General features: G+C 40.3%; 1 protein-coding gene across 6 annotated transcripts in view; it reads right to left on the reverse strand.

The window, feature by feature from the left end:
* The window catches only part of STK33 (serine/threonine kinase 33), a 185032-nt gene extending 166992 nt beyond the window's left edge, over positions 1–18040 (reverse strand). For 2 of the 6 annotated variants that reach the window (XM_006051606.4, XM_044929481.2), the window contains exon 1: positions 17289–17934. The gene's annotated coding sequence lies outside the window, so the exon portion shown is untranslated. Of the gene's footprint in view, positions 1–16984; positions 17198–17288 lie in introns of those variants that run through there. The other 4 variants (XM_006051605.4, XM_044929482.2, XM_044929484.2 and 1 more) reach the window with 3 other exon arrangements.
* Positions 18041–26817: the final 8777 nt, after the last annotated feature.

A 26817-nucleotide genomic window follows, 5' to 3' on the forward strand; every position in this document is an offset into this window, starting at 1 on the left:
TCATTTTTCTCAACTGTCCAATTGAGAAAGTGCTCATAGCTATTTCATAGGATTATTGTAAAGTACAAAAGAATTAACATAATGTAAAGGGCTTAGCATAATGTCTGGTACACTTCATAGTATTCACTACTATTTTTAACAGAAACATGGTATTTGTTAATGTCATAAGACATTTGTTCTACAGTGGTATAAAATCCAAGTTTTTCATCAAGACAGATGATCAAAACATAGTCCAATGTCCAATTAATACGGGCCTCCATCCCACTTAAAGTTTTAGTCATGTTGTGCCCATGGCTATCTCCCTACTGTACAACTCCAATATCTCTGACCTAGATTACTATACCAGCCTCCAATTAATTATCTCTTTATCTCTAGCCCTCTCCAGCATGTTCTCCAAACTGCAGCCAAAATGGTTTTTCTAAAATGCAGGCTCCTGCCATCATTCTTTCCATGCATAAAATTCTGTCCGGTCTCACATCTCTCAGGTCCATACCTTTAAAACACGTTATGTCCTCTGCTTTAAACACCATGCCCCTCCACTCTACTTCTTACCCGGATAATTTCTACCTACCCTTCAGTCTTAATTTAGATGCTGCTTCATCAAAAACACACATCTCCTGGCCCCCAGATCTGGACCAGGTGCCCTTCCTACGGGTCAAGCAGTACCATATACTCCCCCTCATCAGAGCCCTTTTCTCTACTGCCTATTTGCTTGTCTGTAGTCCTCCATCTAACTACCAATTATATGAAGGTAGAGACCACATATTTCTTTTATCCCAACATTCATCACAATGTCTATCACATGCCTGCTTTATTAAATATCTGTTGAATAAATTACTTAATATCACAAATTGAGCTTCATAAGATTTATGAATATTTTTCAAACAACATTAAGTGTAAGGATTATTTTAACTAAAGTAAGTCAAGTAAATAAAATACTAATAAATACAGAAGTTGAAAGTTTTAAAAAGACTCTCAATATGACACAGAATCTAATCATTGTGGCTCTCCAGTGACAAAGTCAGAATCTTTGGGAAATGGTAAAAAAAAAAAAAAAAAAAAAGGCCTCTCTGAAGAATAGGTAGAAATAGTTTCCAACAGAAAACGAGTTTCTTACAGAAGCAAGAAATCATGAGCAACAATAATGCTCCTGCTAAGAGCCTCTGGAAAACAAGAAAAACGAAAACCTATCATAGAGAATCTCCTGACCAGTTGTAAGTTCCACCACACTGAACTGAAAAATCACTGCCTAAAATCCAGGCAGATTAACACATTGACAAGTAAAAAATTTAATAAATATTCAATCTTACCTCTACCTTAACAGTCAATTTTCAGTTCTCTTATTTTCCCCATTCCCATACACAAAATAAGCTTCTCCACTTTCTATGCTGTCAAGCTGTGCTTGGTCGCTCAGTCATATCCAATTCTGTGCGACCCCATGGACTGTAGCCCTCCAGGCTCCTCTGTCCATGAGGATTATCCAGGCAAGAATATTGGAGTGGGCTGCCATGCCCTTCTCCAGGGGATCTTCCCAACCCAGGAATTGAACTGGGGTCTCCTGCATTGCAGGCAGGATTCTTTACCAGCTGAGCTACCAGGGAAGCCTTCTTTACCCTCTATACTTGGTAGCAATTTATACACAGCTCTGGCATTACTTTCATCACACTCTATCATATTACTTAAGTACCTCTCTGTCACCAGATTCTCATTAAGACAGAGACAGTGTCATTAATTCATCATTATATCTACAGGACTACCACTGCATACAGTAGGCGTTTGGTGTTTGTGGAAATGAGAAAAAGGAAGGAAGAGAAAGAGCAATCTGTTTATACAAGTAAGTCCCAAGGAAGTAGTTGAAGTGGTAGAGAATTCCCACAGAAATAAGGGGAGAAAAGCTTGAAAGAAGTTAAATTGCTAAAAGTTAACATGTAGATAATCCAGTGAACTTTAATATTAATTAATAAGAGAAATAAGGACTACTCAGTCTCAACCAATGGCACTCTATACAAAAGCTTACAAGTAAGGAGCCCCATGTTGATGTCTTTATATAGCCTATGTAGAAGGACAGAGCATCCCCCTCCCAAAAAAAAAGGAGGGAGAAGAGCAGGGAGAGCAGAAGTGGGAAGAGAAAAAGAAAAAAATTGTTCCATACCCTGGTGGTGTGTAAATGATTCAAACACTTCAAAAATGGTTGCCCATGGCCAATATTATTAATATTTTGAGAAAGATGTATGAGGATATTTCACTACTAGAGGGGGAAATGTGAGATACTCTCAACAGAAATTCATTGTCATATTTTCACTTAGCAACATGACTCTAAAATGGTCAAACATGAAGTGATAAATTCATTTGTTCAGTATTTGTAACAGATACCCAAATATTTGAAAAATGATTATTTCATCATTATATATCACTAATACACAGTGTTCAGACTAGAGTTAGAAGAAAAGACTATCCTATGGAAGATTCATTTTTAGCAGAGTCATACAATATGTTCATTCTCCAAGATTGCCAAGGATTTACCTCCCTCCCCAATAAACTTAAGGACATTCCCCATAAAATACTCTAATACCAATAGCCTGGGCTGTGTAAAGTTCATGGAAGAGAGATGTAATCTGCTATCATCACATACACAATGAAAAGTATTAAAGAATTCTAAGAGTCCTATAAAACTTGTATCTTTCTCACCAGGGAAATTCTCCCAGCACAATGACTTTCTTTTTCATAATACCAAATCAAATCAAAGCTTTAATAGAACCCACATTGTGCTCAAGTTCATCCCAAAAAACAGACTGCTCTAAAGTTCTCTAAAGGCTTTGGAAAAAAAAACCCCAACACTTAGATGGAGCCTTATCCCCTCAGAAGAAAGTCTATTCCAAAAGAGAACCATCTGTCCCTGGAGGTTTAGCCCATTCCAAAGAGAAGACATGCTAACTTCCCCCTTTTTATTAATTTATTGGCATGATAATTCACATCAGTGTAAAGGCATTTCATCCACAATGAGCAAACTGTTTGAAAGCTAAATGCACTAAATCTTCTTTCACGGGGCCTGTATTTTTTGAACTCTTAGTGGTTTGCACTTAATGCTTTATTTTAAAATCAGTTTAATCATTTCATAAAACCAGTATTTCTTCAGGAAGATGGATTTCATTTTACCTCTATATCTATTACCCCAGGTCAGAACTGCAATGAATTGTGATTCCATTTGAAACCACTAATACTGCACTCAAAAGTCCAATTAGTAAGGGAGTCTGAAGACACAATTTTCCAAAATGACTGTAGTGCTCCTACTTCCTATTCTTAAATATCTAAGACATTAATTGAATGTCCTTACTATTTTATTTATAGATCTTTCTCAAATATTCTCAAAATAAAATTACCAGTTTTTAATTCCTACTTCCACAAAAGCTCTTTGATCGGCTTTATTTTGAACACTTAACTGTATTTTTTTAAATCAGTGTGATAAATAAATGTTAAAAAAAAGTTCTTATGAGACTTAGAAGTCTATATAGGTTATAGCTTGATACATTTTAGAACAATAGGAACAAAGGACAAAACTATGAAAGTATAGTAACTCAATTATACAAAATAGATGTATGGATATGTGTATAAATATACATGTGCATGTGGTATATATACACTTTGTGAATTATCTATGAAAATAATTTAATGTCAGGCAGTTTTTATCTACCATATCACAGCCCTCTTGGCTACAGTATGATCATGAATATAAAATCGATCATTTAAATCACTAAAGTGAAACCTAGAATGGAGAAGTGGTCATGTCATAGTGTCAGGAGTGGAAAGGCAATCACAGAATCCTAGAATTGGAAAGGATTTCATAGGACATCTGATACAGCATGGAATTTCCTTCACAGAACTGAGAGATGTTGACATGGACACTGTTAAAAGTTTTCCAACCACAGGGATCCCAGTCTTTACTTTCCCCAAGAAGCTCGTTTTCATCAGACGCCAACAATAGAATATTTTTCCTCATATCAAGCCAAAATCATCACCCTATAAACCCTCCTTTCAGGATGTAACTCGTCTGTCCTTACAGAATTGCCTAATCCATCTTTAACAGGTCTCAGTCTTCTAGATATAAAGGAAATGAACATGTGTCCCCCAGTCACATTTCCTAGAGGATAGCCGTCGTTTCTACATCCCCAATACCTTAGCTGTCCTTCATATCATTTAAAGACCTTGCACCATTCCAGGCCCTTCAATCTCCTCTAGGCATAATTCAACTTGCCAATATCTTAACTAAAAAATGGCATCTAGAACTAACAGTCATACTCTACAAGTTATCACCAACATTTATTCACTAGGAATATTTCACTTTTCACTTTCATGCATTGGAGAAGGAAATGGCAGCCCACTCCAGTATTCTTGCCTGGAGAATCCCAGGGACAGAGGAGCCTAGTGGGCTGCCATCTATGGGGTCGCAGAGTTGGACACGACTGAAGCGACTTAGCAGCAGCAGCAGCAGCAGCAGCATTCACTAGGAAATAGTCAAACCAAAGAACCCTGTGCTTCCTAGGGAACAAGTCTTGACATGTACTATGGAAATAGCCAGATAAACAGAAAATATAAGTCAGTTTTAATCAAAGACAGTGATGAGAAAACTGGAGGGGGAGGTAGCTTAAAATATAGTGTCATCTAGCTATTCATTCTGAAAGAAGTTAACCACACTACATGCTAGTCCACAACCTAAATTACCTGCGATACTGGTAATGAGAAAGTAATATGACCAAAACTTGCTAAATTTGCAATAAGCATAGGCATATATAAAGCAATCGTAGCCTTTAAAATAAATTACTTTTAATCTCATCCAAAGAATCAAATGAAATCAAAATACTGGATGTAATTAAGACTGTTTAGTTTCCCTGGAGATTATACAAATCAGACATGTTAAGCATTCTAGAAACATCTGATACAATTAAGGAAATCCTATTGAAAAAATTAGTCTGTAAAACAGAGATAATATGGGGTTAAGGAATGGCTTATTAATTACACATTCAATTCTGAGTATAATAAATACAGCTATTACCATTTCAATTCACTAGTGGCTGAGCTCAGAAAGCTAAATCACTGCCATTCAATCTGCCTCAAGAATCTAGATCTAATCAGTATAGTCACTGCCTGCTTCATTTATTGACTCACAGAATTGTTTTAGGCTGAAAAGAATTTAGATTAAAAAAAAAAAAAAACACCATAAGAAGGAGCGTTAGAATTAAAGACCGAAATCTGGCACCTTGTCTACTGTGCTTGAACAACCTTTCAAATATTTGAGAACAGCTCTCATATCCCCCCTTCCCACCAATCATCTTTCCAAAGCCAGTTCCTTCAAATGACTTATAATATAGGGCGGATCTCAGAACAAAGTCCTACATTAAGTGACTTCTGGAAATTCAGACATGTTCTTTCACGTCTGAAGGGCCAGCTTAGACTGTCTTGAGGGGATACGTGAGTAGCTTCTGGGAGGAGGCTGTCCCCAACAAGACGAAGACTCTCAAGCCACTCTTCAACCCTCTGTTCCTCTGCTGCAGGCAAAGCAAGAGGGACCTGAGGGACACAGCCCGGGAGCAGAGCCAATGAGTGAGTGAATGTGGGAGAAGCTCAGAAGGGAGGCTGTGACTGCCAACATCACAATCTCCAGCGGATAGCAGCTCCAGGTCAGGGGCCTCCCTTGTACCTGGCCATTCTTCAATAGCCCTCTCTACTAGGGCTCAGCCACCCTGATGGGTCTTTCCTATTTCTGACTAAGCCCTGGGGCAAGGAGGACAGAGATTCCTCCAGAGAAAGCGCATAGCCAGAGGGAGCTCTCCGTGAGCTGTAAGGTCATAATACCAAAGAAGATGGGCAAGTAACCTAGGACAATATTTATGTGGCAGAATGCTATCAAAAGAGAAGCAGGAAGGCCAAAGCCTAAAATATTAGATTAGATGCTTGGGGGAAGGCTTAAGACCAAAGGATTTTTTCAGCTAGGCTTAGAATAAGAAGAATAAAACCAAGACACAAGTTAACAGATTCTAAACTACAAATTATGTTTCTGTCTCTGCCCAAACTGACCTCAAATCTTGGCCCAGCATAATAGGTTGTTTGTAAGCTGGACACCGTTAGCCTGTCAGTCAGTGTCTCTGACTGTTCCCCTGGATATCAACTTCCTTAAAGGCCTACACTCCTTCCCACACCAGGCCTTCATCCTGCCTCAGATCCCTTCCCCCTTCTGCTGAGCCTCCCCTGATTGCCCCAGCAGACTCCGGAGACCTCCCCTCCAGTTCCCGCGGCACCAAGCCTCGTGTTTCTGTGACAGCTGCTATGGGCTATGGTTGTTTCTTGGTGTGCTTCCCTCCAAAGCACACTGCGAGCTCTCAAAAGCGGTATCTTTGTATTCCAAGAGTCCAGCATAGCGTCTGGCTCATAAGTTAGTAAGTGAATGAATCAAATGAGGGAACTAGGATAAGTGAAGTATCAACCACATGCCAGGTCATATGTCTTTCATCTCTTCTCGACTGACTAATGACAGACATACAGAAAACAGCGCCTGAAGCACACTAAGTGATCAATAAAATCAACTGACTGAATAAATCAAGTAAATATCAAGAAAAGAGCTTTGACAGGTTCAGCAAGTGATATGGTCATGAGTATGAAGCTCCCTTTCAGTGTCAAGATTCTGTGGAATTTTAAAAAGCTGTATGTACACAAATTTCCTGGAAGATTTGGGAAAAAGAGAAGGGAAACAAGCCTTTATCGAGGGGCAACAATTTTGTTAGGCACTTTATATGACATTTGATTTGTTTTTCATAATAATTCTGGGAAGTTGGGATTATAATCCTCATTTGATAGATAAAGAAACCAATGATAGACACGCAGAGACAAAATTTGAACTCTGATGAGCCTGACCCCAGTCCTAAGCTTTTCCCCCACTGCACACCTGAATCCCTGGGAGGAACACAAGTCTCCCTTCCCCATCACTCCACTCCAAGGAAAAGGAGTTCTGAAACAAGCCAAGGCTCATCTGGGTTATGATTCCAGAAGGTGGAACTTTCAATGGGAAGCATGAAGAAACGAAAGAGCTCTGCCTTCCCTTGAGAACATCCCCTTTTCTTTGTTGAAAGGTTCACAACTCTTCCCACGTTCCTCCCATGAGTCTGGAAGGATAATTTTAGCGTCTCTCCAGCTTAGAGAAAAGCAATGCCTCTTTTACTTTTCCTGTTCTCTAGAAGGTCAAGTGGCAATCAAGTTATAATTCAGAGGAAAGACGGCAAGGAGGCAACACCACGGGTCTACATGAAAGGCCTTAAATTAGAAGGGGAAGCAGCCCTGAAGCTTCTTACATCCCCTGCAAGCCTACTCACCAGGTTGTAAGCCTACATAGAGATGGTAACCAAAGTACTAAGTAGCAATACAGATGTTCCTTTGTCTGGAATGTCTTCTGTGTAGGATGGTGGCATCTAATTGAGGTGACAAGGTATCAGCCAAATGTTTCATCAAAACAACAGGACTTAAAAGTTGACTTACACAAATAATGTGAGGCCTACAACAGATGGTCTTGGGACAACAGGCTATGCTCATGCAAAAGGATGAATCTGGACACTTACTCTACACATATACAAAAACTAACTCAAAATGGATCAAAGGCCTAAATACATGAGCTAAAACCACAAAACTCTTAGGAAAAAAAAAATACAAGTAAATCGTCATGACCGTGAATTAGGCAACAATTTTTTACACATGACATCTAAAGCCAAGCAAGTGTTAGTCACTCAGCTGTGTCCGACTTTTTGTGATCCCATGGACTGTAGCCCACCAGGCTCCTCTGTCCATGGGATTCTCCAGGCAAGAATATTGGAGTGAGTTGCCATTCCCTTCTCCACTAAAGCCAAGCAATCAAAGTAAAAACATATATATTGAATTTCATAAAATTAAAACCTTTTGTTCCTCAAAAGACACTACCAGGCAACCACCAAAAAGACAACATGCAGAATGGGAGGAAAAGTTTGTAAATCATACATCTGATAACGGTCTAATACTCAGAATATATAAAGAACTATTACAACTCAAGAATAAAAAAAAAAATTCAAATTTTAAAAATAAACAAAGGAGTTAAATAGCTACTTCTCCAAAGAAGATATACAAATAGCCAATTATGTCCAACATCATTAGTCATGAGGGAAATGCAAACCCAAAGTATAATGAGGTATCACCTCACACCAACAGAGATGGCTATAATCAAAAAGATGGATTGGTGATGGCGTGGAAAATGAGATTCCTCACACATTACTGGTGGAAATGCAAAATGGTGCAACTATTAAATACTTTGGAGAACAGTTTGGCAGTCTTCAAAAAGTCACACATAGAAATGACTAGCAATTCTACTCCTGGATATCCTAGATATATACTCAAGAGAAATGAAAAGATGTGTTCACACAGAAACTTATACATAAATATTCACAGTAGCATTATTCATAATAGCAAAAAAAGAAAAAGAAGCAACCAAAATCACCATCTACTGATAAATGGATAAAAACAATGTGGTATATCCATACAGTGGGATTTTACTTGCTTATAGGAAAGAATGAAGGACGAATACATACTACAACAGAAATGATTCTTTAAAACATCATGCTAAGTGAAAGAAGCCAAATGCAAAAGGGTCCATATTGTAGGATTCCATTTATACAAAATGTCCATGATAACAGGCAAATCCATAGAGAAAGTAGATTAGTGCTTGCCAGAGGCTACGGGAAGGGAGAATGGGAAGTGAGTGCTAACAGATGCGAGGTTTCTTTAGGGGGTTATGAAACATTCTAGAATTAGATAGTGGTGATGATTGTAAAACCTTGTGATGTACTAAAAACTTAATTTTACACTTTAAAAACAAATTATATGGTATGTTAATTACATCTCAATTTTTTTAAAGTGAGCTCCAAGTATAAAAAGGAGCTAAGTGTATATATTATAACATACGTACTATCAAAGAGATATGACAGAAAAGCAATTAAGTTAACTTGAAAATCACTGCTGGACTTTGGTGTTTACTTTCATAATAACAAATATGAAAAGTATTGCATTTTATTGTCCTAAGTTGCACACCAGCATAAAGAAGATTGAGAGGAAAAATTAATTTGATTTCCATGAAAAAACGTCCAAGGATATTTATTTGCTTTCTTCCCAGTATCTCGGCCGGTTGGAAGCTGAACTCCCTGGAGCAGATATAAGAGCCTCTATGTTCGATTTGCTGACAGCAAAAAGACTTGGAAGAATTCAAGTATAAGAAACTGAGCCTCAGATGAGCTGCCTTTGGTAAATGGTAAATGGATTCTCTCCTAGCAAGCTCTGTTGCTGCAGACAAGCATTCCACCATGATAACGACAAAGTAACAGAGTAGAACTTTTCAATTACCAGCATCTCAACCTTAGAGACTGGATGAACATCTTCTATAGGGCTTTTTCTTAGATTCTCTGAATGAATATGTATGAGTCCAAACGATCAGTTTTTCCAGGTGAACACAGCTCATGTTAAGAATATTGAATTACAAACAAACTCTGCACACATACAATGTAAAAGCAAAAATATAAGACAGTATTCTATTAACTGTACCTGGAACATTGTAGCACCCACTAAATACTTGCTGAATGAAGCTTATACAGTTAAAGTTGTGATTTAATCACTAAGTCATGTCCAACTCTTTGTGACCCCATGGATTGTAGCCTGCCAGTCTCCTCTGTCCATGGATTTCCCAGGCAAGAATACTGGAGTGGGTTGCCATTTCCTTCTCCAGGGGATATTCCTGACCCAGGGATCAAACCTGGGTCTCCTGCATTGCTGGCAGTCTCCTGCATTGCAGGTGGGCTCTTCACTATCTACTAAATAATTTAGATCAAATAATAAGGCAAACAGAATTTCTAAATCAACCTGTCTTCATCAATAAGGTGTTTTTTACTTGCTTTATTCCTGATGTTATACCACATCCAACTGAAAAGTCAATGGCTATTAACAAAGATACTTAGTCTATTATAAGTATTAATAGAAAGGATAGTCTGACTTAATTCTAATAATTACTGCCCCTCATCTTACAAAATATCCTGAAATGAAACAACTTTGGGTCAATAAAACTGCAGGAATTTCTGAGGTGATTAGTCATTCACCTCACAATTTATTTTAGTTAACAAACTAAGAAAAGATATATTGATACAGTTGTTAACTCATCACATTCTGAACCCTAAGACAGATCCAAGCAAAACACAATTCACCTCTGATCCCTACTGGAGCTCCACAGGAAGGGAAATTCTTTCTGAAGCACATCTTAAAGCATACTAATTTACCAATGCCTGGAAGGTCAGCAATTAATTCTACATCTCATTTTCCCTTTTTATATCCTCTGACAAGAACAGGGAAATCATTTCTCAGTATCTAACAACTGTGGATGCTTAAAATACTATATAGAATCGTGAGGTAGATAAAAGAAGTAGAAAATATCTTCAGAGATCACATCTTCTCTTTCAGAACACTTCTAAAAGTCTCTAAGGATACAGTTCGACAAGTTCACAATGTACGACAGACACTGGCAGAAAAAGTCTTCATCAGTCTTTTACAGCAGCATAAGCTCTTTTCTTCTGTCTTCAAGGAGACATAAGATGACATGAATATCAACCTTTATATTATCATCCTTTAGGTTTTTTATTGGAAATCACACTACTCAGTTCACTTTCACTTTCATGAACTCTTCCTTGATTTGCTGACATCACAAAATAACATTTTTAAAGAAAATGTAATTTGTTAACTGGTCTCTGTATGAAAAAGACTTCCTAAGCATAAAAAGTAATGAATCAAAAAGGAAAAGGTTAATGAGTAGACCATATAAAATTGTTTTAATTTCTATAAATCAAAAACCACCATAAGTTAAATGAAAAGGCAATTATAAAAAGATTTTTTTAAAAAAAAAAAGGCAACTATAGGAGAAACGCCCCAACATGACAAGCAAGGGTTAATATCCTTACTCTATAAAGAGCTTACACAAATCAGTGTTTGGCCTAGACAGTGCCACCCCCACCCCAACCTCCACATTCCCCTCCTTATCCATACAAGAAATTGCTAGGTCCCTTTTAAAAAATGTTATAGTTTCTCAGAGCATTCAGGATCACTCTGCCTCTTTCTTCTACCTTAGTTCCTTGCCTCCTATCTGGATGCTCTCCTTCTCCTAAGGCCTGTTAGCCAGGAGACTCCATAAACAACCTGATCTTGACTTCAGATTTTCCCCAAGATCCAGCCTCTGCAACACAGCTTTCTACACTGCTCTGCCGTCTGCAGGCAAGTAACAACTCGCCCCAGGCTCCAGGGATACCAACTAATTCAACTATTCCAACTAATTCCAGCCAAAGTCCAGCATACTGACTCCTCCTGCCTGGGCCAGAAAGGTGAAATCAAACTAAACAATTAAAAAAAGCTGAAAGGAAAGTGTAAGTGAAGCCACTCAGTCGTGTCTGACTCTTTGAAACCCCATGTGTAGCCTACCAGGCTCCTCTGTCCATGGGATTTTCCAGGCAATAGTACTGGAGTGGATTGCCATTACCTTCTCCAGGGGAATCTTCCCAACCCAGGGATCGAACCCAGGTCTCAGTTATTTTAGACAGACACTTTACTACCTGAGCCACCAGGGAAAAGCTGAGACTCCATGTAAAACAATCAAAGAACTTGTGCGGGCAATTCACAGAAAAGAAATAGCTAATAGCTAGTAACAAGATTTTTTAAGGCTTCAGTTCAGTTCAGTTGCTCAGTCGTGTCCGACTCCTTACAACCCCATGAATTGCAGCACGCCAGGCCTCCCTGTCCATCACCAACTCCCAGAGTTCCCTCAAACTCATGTCCATTGAGTCGGTGATGCCATCCAGCCATCTCATCCTCTGCTGTCCCCTTTTCCTCCTGCCCCCAATCCCTCCCAGCATCAGAGTCTTTTCCAATGAGTCAACTCTTCACATAAGGTGGCCAAAGTACTAGAGTCTCAGCTTTAGCATCAGTCCTTCCAAAGAACACCCAGGGCTGATCTCCTTTAGAATGGACTGGTTGGATCTCCTTGCAGTCCAAGGGACTCTCAAGAGTCTTCTCCAACACCACAGTTCAAAAAGCATCAATTCTTCAGCGCTCAGCTTTCTTCACAGTCCAACTCTCACATCCATACATGACCGCTGGAAAAACCATCAGATCAGATCAGTCACTCAGTCATGTCTCTTTGCGACCCAATGAATCGCAGCACGCCAGGCCTCCCTGTCCATCACCAACTCCCGGAGTTCACCCAGACTCACGTCCATCGAGTCAGTGATACCATCCAGCCATCTCATCCTCTGTCGTCCCGTTCTCCTCTTGCCCCCAATCCCTCCCAGCATCAGAGTCTTCTCCAATGAGTCAACTCTTTGCATGAGGTAGCCAAAGTACTGGAGTTTCAGCTTTAGCATCATTCCTTCCAAAGAAATCTCAGGGCTGATCTCCTTCAGAATGGACTGGTTGGATCTCCTTGCAGTCCAAGGGACTCTCAAGAGTCTTCTCCAACACCACAGTTCAAAAGCATCAATTCTTCAGCGCTCAGCCTTCTTCACAGTCCAACTCTCACATCCATACATGACCACTGGAAAAACCATAGCCTTGACTAAATGGACCTTTGCTGGCAAAGTAATGTCTCTGCTTTTGAATATGCCATCTAGGTTGGTCATAACTTTCCTTCCAAGGAGTAAGTGTCTTTTAATTTCATGGCTGCAGTCACCATCTGCAGTGATTTTGGAGCCCCCAAAAATAAAGTCTGCCACTGTTTCCACTGTTTCTCCATCTATTTGCCATGAAGTGATGGGACCAGATGCCATGATCTTCGTTTTCTGAATGTTGAGCTTTAAGCCAACTTTTTCACTCTTCTCTTTCACCTTCATCAAGAGGCTTTTTAGTTCCCCATCACTTTCTGTCATAAGGGTGGTGTCATCTGCATATCTGAGGTTATTGATATTTCTCCCGGCAATCTTGATTCCAGCTTGTGCTTCTTCCAGCCCAGTGTTTCTCATGATGTACTCTGCATAGAAGTTAAATAAGCAGGGTGACAATATACAGCCTTGACGAACTCCTTTTCCTATTTGGAACCAGTCTGTTGTTCCATGTCCAGTTCGAACTGTTGCCTCCTGACTTGCATAGAGGTTTCTCAAGAGGCAGGTCAGGTGGTCTGGTATTCCCATCTCTTTCAGAATTTTCCACAGTTTATTGTGATCCACACAGTCAAAGGCTTTGGCATAGTCAATAAAGCAGAAATAGATGTTTTTCTGGAACTCTCTTGCTTTTTTGATGATCCAGCAGATGTTGGCAATTTGATCTCTAGTTCCTCTGCCTTTTATAAAACCAGTTTGAACATCTGGAAGTTCACGGTTCATGTATTGCTGAAGCCTGGCTTGGAGAATTTTGAGCATTACTTTACTAGCGTGTGAGATGAGTGCAATTGTGTGGTAGTTTGAGGATTCTTTGGCATTGCCTTTCTTTGGGATTGGAATGAAAACTGACCTTTTCCAGTCCTGTGGCCTCTGCCGAGTTTTCCAAATTTGCTGGCATATTGAGCACAGCACTTTCACAGCATCATCTTTCAGGACTGGAAATAGCTCAACTGGAATTCCATCACCTCCACTATCTTTGTTCGTAGTGATGCTTTCTAAGGCCCACTTGACTTCACATTCCAATGGAAGATATGAGTTAAAATGAGATAATATTTTTAATCTGTGAAATTTGAAGATTTTTAAAAATAATAATGCTAACACAGATGTCATAAAAGTGATAGCAAGATGGTTAACTGGTATAATCTTTCCAAAGGTAGCAGTATGTTTGAAGAGTATTCATCTGTCCTTTGACTCTGTAATTTCATTTTCAGGAACTGATCTTCAGTAATCAAAAATCTACTCGAAAGATTTAACTATAAAGAAATTCATCTCTATATTTCTGTATTTCAAATATAACTATCAAACAATAAGTAAATAACAAATAAATTATGGTTCATCCATAGTGTCATTATGGGGCAAATAAAAATGATATAGTAAGAGCTGATTCTTCTATAGCCCTGACTAAGTAACATTCACTGTCCAAAGCAGTTAACATGTATTAACTCATTTACTCCTCTAACAACATAAACGGAATTTGTAAGGTAAGTAGATACTAGTATCATCTCCTTTTCACAGTTGAGGAATCTGAGGCACAAAGAAGTTAAGTAGTTGGTTTAAAGTTACACTGGCACAGATTCATATGCCCTTATCTGAAATCCTAAAATCCAAAAGCTCTGAATACCGCATGCTCTCATAAATTTGTGGCAAATCCATTTCTTGGCAAAACCTGACCTAAACTCATGTAAAAGTATGTATAGTCTTTACTTATCTCACTTAGAGTAAAGTTTTCTTTCTAAAGAAAAATTAATGTGTTTGACTACAGAGTGCTGCCCAAGACCCCACTAGAAGGGATGCAGTTTATAAACCATGTGGTCCTTCTATAATCTAAAAAATTCTGAATCTTAAAGCACAACTAGCCCCATGGGTTTCAGATAAGGAATTGTGGCAGAACTGAAATTCAAATCTCTCCATCTGCCTGGCTCTGGAGTTTGTGCTCTTAACCATGATGGTTATTTTGAGATCCTTTATAGGAAAATCTTTATAATTAAAACATATAGGTATTTATTAACTACATACTATGTATCAGACACATGGAGAAAATTAAAATTGTGATGATGCTACTAAGGAGATATAATTGGTATCAGAAAAGTTTATACCCTGAGGGGCGTTGTCCTAGACAGAGTGGTCAGTGGCAGCTTTTCTGGGAATCATCTGATCTGAGACGTGAAGGATGAGCAAGAGTTAACAAGATGAGGGAAGAGAATACCTGGAAGGAGAAGAGCATGTGCAAAGGCCCTGTAGTAGGAGGGAAAATGGGAGACAAAGGACTTAGTGTAACTGGAACACAGAGAACAAGGGGAGCCTGGTGTAAGATAAGGAGCTTCCCTGGTGGCTCAGATGGTAAAGAATCCGCCTGCAGTGCTGGAGACCTGAGTTCAATCCCTGGGTTGGTAAGATCCCCTGGAGAAGAGAACGGCTACCCACGCCAATATTCTGGCCTGGAGAATTCCATGGACAGAGGAGCCTGGCAGGCTGCAGTCCAGTTCAGTTCAGTTCAGTCGCTCAGTTGTGTCCAACTCTTTGTGACTCCATGGACTGCAGCACGCCAGGCCTCCCTGTCCATCACTAACTCCTGCAGTTTACTCAAACTCATATCCACTGAGTTGGCGATGCCATTCAACCATCTCATCCTCTGTCATCCCCTTCTCTTCCCACCTTCAATCTTTCCCAGCATCAGGGTCTTTTCCAATGAGTCAGCTCTTCGCATCAGGTGGCCAAAGAACCAGAGTTTCAGCTTCAGCATCAGTCCTTCCAATGAATATTCAGGACTGATTTCCTTTAGGATGGACTGGTTGGATCTCCTTGCTGTCCAAAGGACTCTCAAGAGTCTTCTCCAACACCACAGTTCAAAAGCATCAATTCTTCGGTGCTCAGCTTTCTTTATAGTCCAACTCTCACATCCATACATGACTCCTGGAAAAACCATAGCTTTGACTAGATGGACCTTTGTTGAAAAAATAATGTCTCTGCTTTTTAATATGCTGTCTAGGTTGGTCATAACTTTTCTTCCAAGGAGCAAGCATCTTTTAATTTCATGGCTGCAGTGACCATCTGCAGTGATTTTGGAGCCCCCAAAAATAAAGTCTGTCACTTGGGGCCGCAAATAGTCAGACATGACTGAGAGATTTTCACACTATAGAGGAGGTAGATGCTACAGGACCTTAAAGTGGAATAACATTTGCCCCTATTTGCCTGAGCAACATTCCCAGTGTAATTAATATTCTCTTTTACTCTCAAAGGTATCTTGGTCTGTGTAATAAAATATATGGTCACCCAATTTATAGAGCACATTAAAGAGTGGTACCTTTATCCTAAAAGTAGTAAGAAATCCTGACAGACTTTAAGCAAGGGAGAGGAGAAGGGTATCAAAATGAAATTTTAGTTTTCAAAAGATTACTCCTACTGCAGAGTAAGAATAGATGAGAATATTGAAAGGATAGGTGAATACCGTCAGACTAGTTTGGAGGCCACTATAGGAGACCAGGCAAGAGACCATGACAGCCTGGTCTAGGGTGGCAATGATAGAGATTAAAAGAAGTGGATGGAATTCAGTCTGGTTTGAACATAAAATGAACAGAGAACTTGATGATCTGGACATGGAAAGACAGTCCATGACTTTTGGCTTGCAAACTAGATGGATATTGGTATGCTTCACTGAGACAGCAATATGAGAGATTTACATGAGCTAGATAGTTAAATGTGTGAGGCATCTGCATGGCAGTTGCAATGTGAAGTGGGGGAACCTGAAAAAGTGCCTAAAACAAAGAATGTTTAAGTTTGAAACGATGTTTCTTTCCATTGGCAGAGCCCTCTTCTGATGCATAACCATATTTTCCAGTTGGACACTGGAGCAGTTCAGTGGTCAGACAAAAGAGAAGGTTCCCGCCTTGGCTGGTAGTGTGGGAGCTGGAGAATCAAACAGCGCGCAGCATGTAAAGATCCCTTAAAACTAAATCACAGTCTGGCTTGACATTTACGGTTCACAAAGCAGCTTCACATACAGGCTCCTTCAAACCCACCACACTTTGTAGAAATTATACTCTACATGTACAGAGGAGGAAACTTGAGGTAGAGCGCTTAAATTACCTGTCCACACAGAGGCTGCTCTTAACGGCATACTATCTCTTTGTACATCCACTGTGTGCAAGGAACTACTCTAAGTGCTGTAAGAAAGAGTTATATCATACAATGAGGTCCTCCTAGGTGCCAGGCTCTAGGAGACTAAAAAATGAGAGAAGACGGATAGCAGAAGGGAAGCCACAAATTCAGAACTTTTAAGGATGTGCTATACTTACCCTAGAGTATGTTCGCTTTAAATTTCAAAAAGGTTCACGTCCCAAGGTGGGGGTCAAGGTGAAAAGGTGAAGATGAACCAGGGACCACCCCAAACGCCGACCCAGGGGAAATGGGGTCCCAACGGCTGGGCCCCAGGACACACTACGAGGGGACTGCGGGAGCCGCCAGCCGACCGGGCAGCGGAGGCCCAGCGGCCGGTTTGCCTGCGCGTTGCCATAGCAACGGCCGGGCCAGCTTCGGCCTGGGGCCCTCCCGCCCATCCCGCGGGGCCCGCCCTGCTCCGCGACGCCAGGGGCCACTCACCCGGGCCCGCGGGCGGGCTGGCTTCCGACTGGCGCGCACACTCCGCCCCGGTGGTCGCCGAGCCCGGAATTCCGCACCTGGAGAAACTTTTCGGCCGGCGGGGCAACTGCACGGAGGTGGACGGGGGCCGCCTGGGGACAAAGTGCGTCGGCCGGCGCGAAGCCCTTCTCCCCACAGCCGAGCTGTCAAGGAGGGAGACCCCCAGGTGCGCTCAGGGGCGTCCTCGCGAGCAGCTCCTCCTAGAGATGGACCTGAGAACCCTATCTCAGGGACAGAGAAGCAGACACGTATTACAGGAAATTAAACCTTTATAGCAATGATATCACAGAACTGAGAGGATATCCAGGCCATAGTTCTCGCTCAGGGCCCGAGGCTTTCTGGGGCAGCCAGGTGGAGCTGGTGCTGTAAGCCTCGCACCGCAGGGGGGTCAGAGCTGGCTTAGAAGTCAAGAAAATGAATATCGGTGCTGGGGGAAGGCCCCCGAAGTGCATGGTGTTTGTCCCCACAGAGGGGCTGAGAAGGCTCTTGACGGATCAAAAGGCAATTCCCAGGAGTACGTGTTAGCCGTAAAGCTCTGTGGACCATCTGAATGCATAACGCCTGCAATAAAGGCTAGAAAACACGGACTCCAGCTGTATGCTAATGTATTTCTAACCTGATCTAGGAATGGCTTCTGTGGACACGGTCCTGCTCTTTAGCAGCTGGGGGGAAAGAAATTCAACTCTCCTGACAGTAGCCTAATTATTCAGGCAGATGTCCTCTACAGTTTATTTGATTAATAGCCAAGAACTTTGTACAGAGGTCGATTCATTTTACTTCTTAGAGGTAGAAGTCCACCTTTGGCAATGGGTTCCTCCTGTCAGTTTCACCTGACAACTCATAATGGCTGCTAGTGAGCAACTGGTAACTTCAGTATTACTAATTTTTCAATAATCCCCACCATGTCCTATACCCTAGAACTTTGGGGGTACTGGCCATACTTTGTTCTGAAGAAGTACAGAACTGTTGTCGAACAAGGGTCTGGAATAGCCTGCAAGGATTTTCTCTCTGCCTGTCTCCCCTAACCCTGCCTTTATCCAAGCATGACTGTTGGTGCCACAATGTCCAACAAACGAAGATAAACTCTACCATCTGCTTCACTGAGCTGTAAAGTGTATGAATCTGCCTTTAATCAGCAGCTGTGCAGTCTTACACTCCTCAGCCTTACCAAGAAATAACTTTAAACTGTCCACTTTCTCATGCCTGTGGTGGCGAGAAATAGCAGTTAGAGAATTGACAGGTATGCAGATAACCTTCTCCTCTATCAGTGCATAGTCTCTAGGTCAAGTAAGTCCCAAACCTGCTATAAATCAGAGACATCTGGGGAGTTCTATTTGTTTTGATTTGTATTTAAATACATATTCATAGGACATACTTCCAGGAATTCTGATTAAGTAAATTCTGTACTGTTTGTACCACTTTTTCTTCACCCTTACAAAATAGTCTCTACTAAGTCGTGCTTTACCCTTATGCCATCTGCTTATGTTCACAGATAAGGTTTAAAAAAAATATGCATGATACCTCTGAATTTACTGGAAGGATTATATTTTAAGAATGATGTTTATTACACCCCAGTAGCAGAATCCTGGGCTTCCCAGGTGGCTCAGCTGGTAAAGAATCTGCCTTCAATGCAGGAGACCCCGGTCCAATTCCTGGGTCAGGAAGTTCCCCTGGAGAAGGGATAGGCTACCCACTCCACTATTCTTGGGTTTCCCCCATTGCTCAGATGGTAAACAATCTGCCTACAATGCAGGAGACCTGGGTTCGGCCCCTGGGTTGGGAAGATCCCCTGGAGGAGGCCATAGCGACGCACTCCAGTGTTCTTGCCTGGAGAATCCCCATGGACAGAGGAGCCTGGCGGGCTACAGTCCACTGGGTCCCAAAGAGTTGGACATGACTGAGTGACTAAGCATGGCACAGCAGAATCCTACCATATTGCCCAGCCTGGGGTTTTTCTAATTTTTTTGACCATAATCCACCAAAAGAAATATGTTTTACATTATCACCCAGTACACATGTACCTACACATTTAATAACTGAAACAAGTTTTATGAAATGTTACCCATATCACATGCATTTTATTGCTTTTTAATGTTGGTTTCTACCCATTAAACGATTTCTTGACCCCCTAGATGAGTTGTAAGTTGCATTTTAAAAACAACAGTATAGCCAGATATCTTTTTGTGGAAGCTAGCCCTGATCCTCAGACAAACTAGGCCACCTGTCCACTAGCAGTACCAGAGGCAACCCAATCATATCCCTCTCCCAGGAATTTAAAATTAGTACTGAGAGATTTTAGTTTTTCTCTAGGTAGCTAACAGAAACATAGAATGCTGTAATATAGAAAGTCAGAAGCTATTTATGGACATGCTTCCCTACTATGTGGCCTGGAGAAATGCAGAAAACCAGGTTGTAGGAAAAATATGAAAAGAATAGGAAGGATGAAAGAGATTCACAAAGGGGAGAGAAGAGACCAAAAGAATTCTGACAACTCTCCATCCCTGATCATTGTATTTCCTGAAATAAGCTGCTTTGCTGCCTTTGAATTCCAAGTAACATTCCAAATCTTTATAATAAGGTGCACTCTTTTGCTTAAGCTAGTTCAGGTGGCTGGGTTTCTGTTATTGCAACCAAGGTGAATCTAATTATATTGGTTTTATATGGTTTTTGTAACAAATTACCACAAACTTGGTGATTTAAACAATATAAGTGCATTATCTTGCAGTTCCATAAGTCAGAAGTCTGACACTGCACTCAATGGACTGAAATCAGGTTTAGCAGTTATTTGTTCTTTTCTGGAGGCTCTAGGAGAGAATCTGTTCCCTTGCCTTTTCCAGCTTCTAGGGGTTACCTCATTCCTTGGTTTCATGGCCATCTTCCTCCATCTTCAAAGGCAACAATGCTGCATCTTTCTGACCATGCTGCTGAGGTCACATCTCCCTCTGACTCTAGCTAGGAGAGGTTCTTAGCTTTTAAGGACCCAAATGATTAGATGGGGTCCGCCCAGAAAATCCAGAATAATCTCCCCATTCCAAGGTCCTTAACTTAATCACCTCTGCAAAGTGCTTTGTACACATGAAGTAACATTCACAGCTTCCAGAGATTAGGACATGGACATCTAGGGGTCTAGGGGACAGGAAGGGTGGATCCACACTAACATACAATCACTGTATGCCCCTTATAGGAAACTCAATGTATTTCAACCCTGAGTGCCAAGGGAAAAAATAGTTTTCTCCTTGAAAAACTGATACCTCATTTCCTTATAAAGAAAATTAACCATGAAATTGATCACTTTTCCCTTTTCACCTTAGCTTCCAGGAAGACAAGAACCAAATTTACAACTCAACTTTAATAATTCTGTCAAGCTCTACAGCTTGCATATCAGTGTTACAATTTTCTTCTGTCCTCTCTCTTCTGTTTTCTCTCATTTCTATGAAATGAAATTTCAATGAAACCTTTTTTTCATTGTATTGATGGTGTGATTTTAAGCTGCTTCAGATATTTTGACTTGCTATTTCCTCTGTCTATAAGTCTCTGCCCCCATACCTCCATAAGGCTGGTTCCTTTTCATTATTTATATCTCAGCTCACATGCCATCTCCTCAGAGAAGCCTTCCTTCCCTGATACCCCTATCTAATATAGTCCCTCCCAGTCTATCACATTGCTTTACTTTGTTGTCATAGAGCCCTGAACACCATCTAAGACCATCTAATTGACCTTCTTTCTTTCCTCAGGGGACGTTAAGCTCCAAGACAAGAGGAACCCAGCCTCTGTTTACTGCTTGCTCCCAGTATCTGAGACAATGGCTGGCAATTAGTAGCTCTTTAATAAAAAGCATGGTGTTAGTAAACAAAAGAGTGAATGGAATAAAGGAAGAAAGAGTAGGAAGAAGGAAGGCAGAGGCTTTGTAGAATATGGTAACATATAGATGGATAGATAAATAGGTAGATAGACTGACAAATAGACACATATTAATTTCTTATGTGCAAATGTCACTAATAATTATAGGGAAGAATCAGAGAAACCACACAAAGAAAGAACACATAACTTTCTGAAATATATACATAGAGGTACTGGGCTTTCTTGAGGAACCCTTGATATAAATGCCTTAGACAAAAAAAAGGATTTTTTTGAGTTTTCAAGTGGCTCAAGGCAGCTACATTAAATATTATGGTTAGTTACCATAGCGGAAGTCATCAGTTTGTAGTGAGGTAATGGATTGTAACACCATGGCCACTAACATGACAAACTCTTGATACTGCCAAGGGAACTCAGTCTGTGCCAGGGGTCATTACTACACAACAATTTGCTCTCACCCTATTCCTGTAATTATTAATGTCACCACTGGCAACAAGTATTATATACAGTTTACTTAAATACTCTATGGTAACGTCATTGTTACAAAGCAATATCAAATTACTTAACATTTAAGGGAGATCAGAGTTGAAGTTTGTCAATATAACAAAACATAGAAGCAATCAGTACAGTTTGTTCCAGGGTTTGTTGACCCTGTTAGTAAAAATATCAAAATCTTGGAGGGAAGAGATAGACCAGTTTTCTTAAATCAAGAAGCAGTTGATTTACACACAAATTTCAATTTATCTCTATTATTCAGAAGACTTTAAAAAGACTCTATATCACAAAAAAGATCATCCCATAATTTTTCTATTCTATAATATAAATTAAGAGATGTTTAAATCATTATGTGTTATATTGTGCTCAGTCGTGTCCGACTTTCTGCAGCCACATGAACTGTAGCCCCCAGGCTCCTCCATCCGTGGAACTATCCAGGCAAGAATACTGGAATGGGTTGCCATTTCCTACTCTATATGTAGTATAGTAAGATTTCTTAAATGGGGAACATGCCTTTTAAAAGTGTATAATATAAAATGTAACTTTATCCTAATGATATCTCTTTGATTATTGGTAAGCTCTACCAATTTACACAAAGTCTTTACACTTTTCTCCCACTTTGACAAAAGTAAAACTGTACCTTATCCCCACAACTCGAAATAAACATTTAGCAATTAACTCAACTTTTTGATCAACTGTGGATGTCTGACCCAGGCTCCTTGTCAGATAAAACTAATTCGATTTCAGGTTAGTGAAGACCAAAACTAAATTAAGAGTTCACAGATTAGAAGATTTGATATTGTTTAGATGGAAATTCTCGCCAAATTGATCTATAAATTCCTTACAATCCTTATCTAAATTCCAGCTGCCTTTTTTTGCATAGAAGTTCACCATCTGATCCTAAAATTTATATGCAGATGCAAGAAACTCAGAGGAGGCAAAGCAATCTAAAAAGAACAAAGTTGGAGGACTCACACTTCCCGATTTCAAAACTTACTATAAAACTTCAGTAATCAAGACTGGCATAAGGATAGACAGATTTAAAAATTCCATGGAATAGAACTGAGAGTCCAGAAATAAATCCATGCGTCATTGAACAATCAACAAGGGTGCCAAGGCAATTCAGTGGGTGAAAGAAAAATCTTCAACAAATGATGCTGGGAAAACTGGATATCCACTTGCAAGAGAGTGAATCTGAACCTATACCTCATACCATATATAAAAGTTAACTCAAAATGAATTAAAGAGCTAAACATAGAAGCTAAAATAATAAAACTCTTAGAAACACATATTTATAAATCTTCAAGACCTTGGATTAGGGAATGGTTTCCGAGATGTGATATCTAAAACAAAAGAAATCAAAGAGAAAATGAATTAAATTGGATTTCATCGAATTAAAACTTGTGCTTCAAAAGACACTATCAAGAAAATAAAAGATATTCACAAAATGGGAGAGAAAATACGTGCAAGTCTTATAAGTGATAAAAGTCTAGTATCTAAAATATTTTTAAAACTCCTACAAGTCAACAGTAAAAAAACCCAAATAACTCAATGTAAAAGTTGGCAAAGAATTTGAATAGACATTTTTCCAAAGAAGATAAACATGTACCCAATATGCACATGAAAAGGTGCTTAATGGAGAAATGTAAATCAAAACAATATTGAGACACCACTTCATACCCACTGCTGCTGCTGCTGCTAAGTCACTTCAGTCGTGTCCGACTCTGTGCAACCCCATAGACGGCAGCCCACCAGGCTCCCCCATCCCCAGGATTCTCCAGCCAAGAACACTGGAGTGGGTTGCCATTTCCTTCTCCAATTCATGAAAGTGAAAAGTGAAAGTGAAGTTGGTCAGTTGTACCTGACTCTTAGCGACCCCATGGACTGGAGCCTACCAGGCTCCTCCATCCATGGGATTTTCCAGGCAAGAGTACTGGAGTGGGGTGCCATTGCCTTCTCCGTCATACCCACTAGGATGGCTATAATAAAGACAAACAGACAATAATATATGCTAATGATGATATGGAAGAAGTAGAACCTTAATACATTGCTGGTGGGCATATAAAATGGTATAGCTGCTTTGGAACATAGTCTGGCACTTTATCAAACAATCAGGCATAGAGTTATCATTTGACCCTACTAGATATACACCGAAGAAGACTGAAATTACATGTCCACACAAAAAAATTTATACACAAATGTTCGTAGACATATTATTCATAGTAGCCAAAACCAGAAACAATCCAAATGGCTATTAAATGATGAATAGATAAAAGATGGTGTATCCATACAATGGAACTATATTTGGATATAAACAAGAATGAAGTACTGATACATGCTACAACATGGATAAACCTTGAAAACATGCTAAGTGAAAAATTAGACAGTGATAATGGCTGAAAAGCCTGGTGAATGTACTAAAAACCATTTAATTGTACACTTTTAAAAAGTGAATATTAGGTATATGAATTGTCTCAATTTAAAGAGTAAAGTTAAAGCAACCAAATAATACTTCACATTTCATGAATTCTAAAACTCACTTCTTTTTCACTTTTTAAACTTCTTTGAAATTGGGTTGCATGTTATAACTGATTACATATTGCTATTGCTCTCAGCCAGATAGCAGTCCTGACATATGTAGAAGTCTTCCTGAAGGACCCAGAAAGTCCCAGCATCTTTGGGTCTTAGTGTTCATAAAATACAGGTGACATCAATTCACCTAATAGCATCAGCTCTGATCCTGGTACTGTTCCAAATGCTTTCTGTACTTTAACTTAATCCTCACAACAGCTCTGTGAGATAAGTACTATTATTATCCATGTTTTACAGAAAAAGAAACAGAAGTGCAGTGTGCTGGAGTGACTTGCCCAAGATCACACAGCTGGTACATGTGTGCTGATCCAGGCTGTTCTGGCCCAGAGTTTGTGCTCCTAGCCATTAGGCTTTGCTACTCACTTACCTGTGAGTGCAAGACAGCCACTACCGCCAATGGTCGTCAAGGTTTCCTAACCCAAGTTGGCCAAAAGAGTAATGAAAGCTAATAATGAATCTTGCAATGGTTTAGTGATTTAAAAAAAAAAACACCATTCATTTGGAAGTTTGACTGGTTCATTCAGATGTTTTTTAGCCACATCTGAGGGAGCTTAGATTGAAGGCAGAAGGAGACGAGGGCATCAGAGGATGAGATTGTTGGATGGCATCACCAATGCAATGGACATGAACTTGAGCAAACTCGGGGAGATGGTAGGAGACAGGGAGGCCTGGCATCCTGCAGTCCATGGGGTAGTGAACAGTTGGACATGACTTAGTGACTAAACAAAAAGGGAGCTCAGAGTCTAGAACTTTGTTTACCAAGCTCAGATAAGAGGTAGTAATCTCTTCTTGTTTGATTTACAAGGTGAGTAAAGGGAGCTGGCATTTTAGTCTAGACCCTCCTGATTTACCCCAACTGACTGCAGAGATTGACCTCCTCCTGTCGGTCTGGCTGGGTGAGGGGCAGATCAGGTAAGTCCCAGCATGGGGAGAGAGGGTTGAATTCTCTTTTACTCATACATGAAGGGTATGGAGCCAGAGGAAACCCACCAGAAGCCATCTCAGGAAGAAATGCAGGAGCCAACCTGAGGCAAAATATTCCACCTCCCTATTGCCTGTTATTATCTATTATGATACCTGTTACCTCTATTACCTATATGTTTCCCCATAATAGATGGGGAAACAGTGACAGACTTTATTTTGGGGGGCTCCAAAAATCACTGCAGATGGTCACTGCAGCCATGAAATTAAAAGGCGCTTACTCCTTGGAAGAAAAGTTATGACCAAACTAGACAGCATATTAAAAAGCAGAGACATTACTTTGCCAACAAAGTAATCTAGTCAAAGCTATGGTTTTTCCAGTAGTCATGTATAGATGTGAGAGTTGGACTATAAAGAAAGCTGAGCGTGGAAGAATTGATGCTTTTGAACTGTGGTGTTGAAGAAGACTCTAGAGAGTCCCTTGGACTGCAAGGAAATCCAACTAGTCCATCCTAAAGGAAATCAGTCCTGAATATTCATTGGAAAGACTGATGCTGAAGTTGAAACTCCAGTACTTTGGCCACCTGATGCAAAGAACTGACTCATTTGAAAAGACCCTGATGCTGGGAAAGATTTAAGGTGGGAGGAGAAGGAGATGACAGAGGATGAGATGGTTGGATGGCATCACTGACTCAATGGACATGAGTTTGAGTGAACTCTGGGAGTTGGTGATGGACAGGGAGGCCTGGCGTGCTACAGTCCATGGGGTCGCAAAGAGTCGGACACGACTGAGCGACTGAACCGAACTGAACTCTATTACCTGACATTCAATTGTGCTGATTTAATGCAAAGTAAATCATTGGAAGATGGAAAGGACTCCTGAGGATTCAAGGATTCATGTATAGCATGCCAGGCTCAGGAGAGAAGATGCATTGTACTGCTTCCAAGAAACTATAGGTAGAAGAAAAGGATAACTAAGCCCTCTCTGTCTGCATTCTGCCAAGGCTCTTGCCACAGCCAGCCTCCCTGAGCCCCCTGGATACCAAATGCTTCTCTAGGGAAGCTTCACCTGAACCAGATTGCTTTAAAAAACCTGACCCCACAGATACCCTCATTCCTGGAGACCGGAGTGAGGGAGGAGACCAGACTCAGAGCCCTCCACTGCCTCTCCACACCCTCTTACAGAGGCTTCAGTAGCATTTTCCAGCCATGAACAATGGTAATTCCACCTCTTCCAGCTTAGACCTCAGCCTCAGAATCCAGAAGCCAAGCACAATCCTTTCAGAAGAGAAAAGACTGAAGCAACAGTGACAGCAGAAGACACACACACAAAAGGCAAGGCACCAGCTCTGAACTGCTACACAGTGGGAAGAGGGATGGGTGGCCAGAGGATGTGCCTGGAACCACCATCCTTTAATCCATTTTTTTTCTTCTTAAATTTCCACCTGGTAATAATCTCAAACTTACAGAAAAGTTGCAAAAATAAAAATAGTAGAAGGAATACCCACCCATACACCCTCTTTACCCAGATTCTCCTATTAACAGTTTACCCCATTTGCTTTATTTGTATCTTGAATATATATTTTTCTAATTTTTTCTATTTAAATACTTTCCCAATTAAATA

This window comes from Bubalus bubalis, chromosome 16, assembly GCF_019923935.1.
Source record: "Bubalus bubalis isolate 160015118507 breed Murrah chromosome 16, NDDB_SH_1, whole genome shotgun sequence".
Lineage (NCBI taxonomy): Eukaryota > Metazoa > Chordata > Mammalia > Artiodactyla > Bovidae > Bubalus > Bubalus bubalis.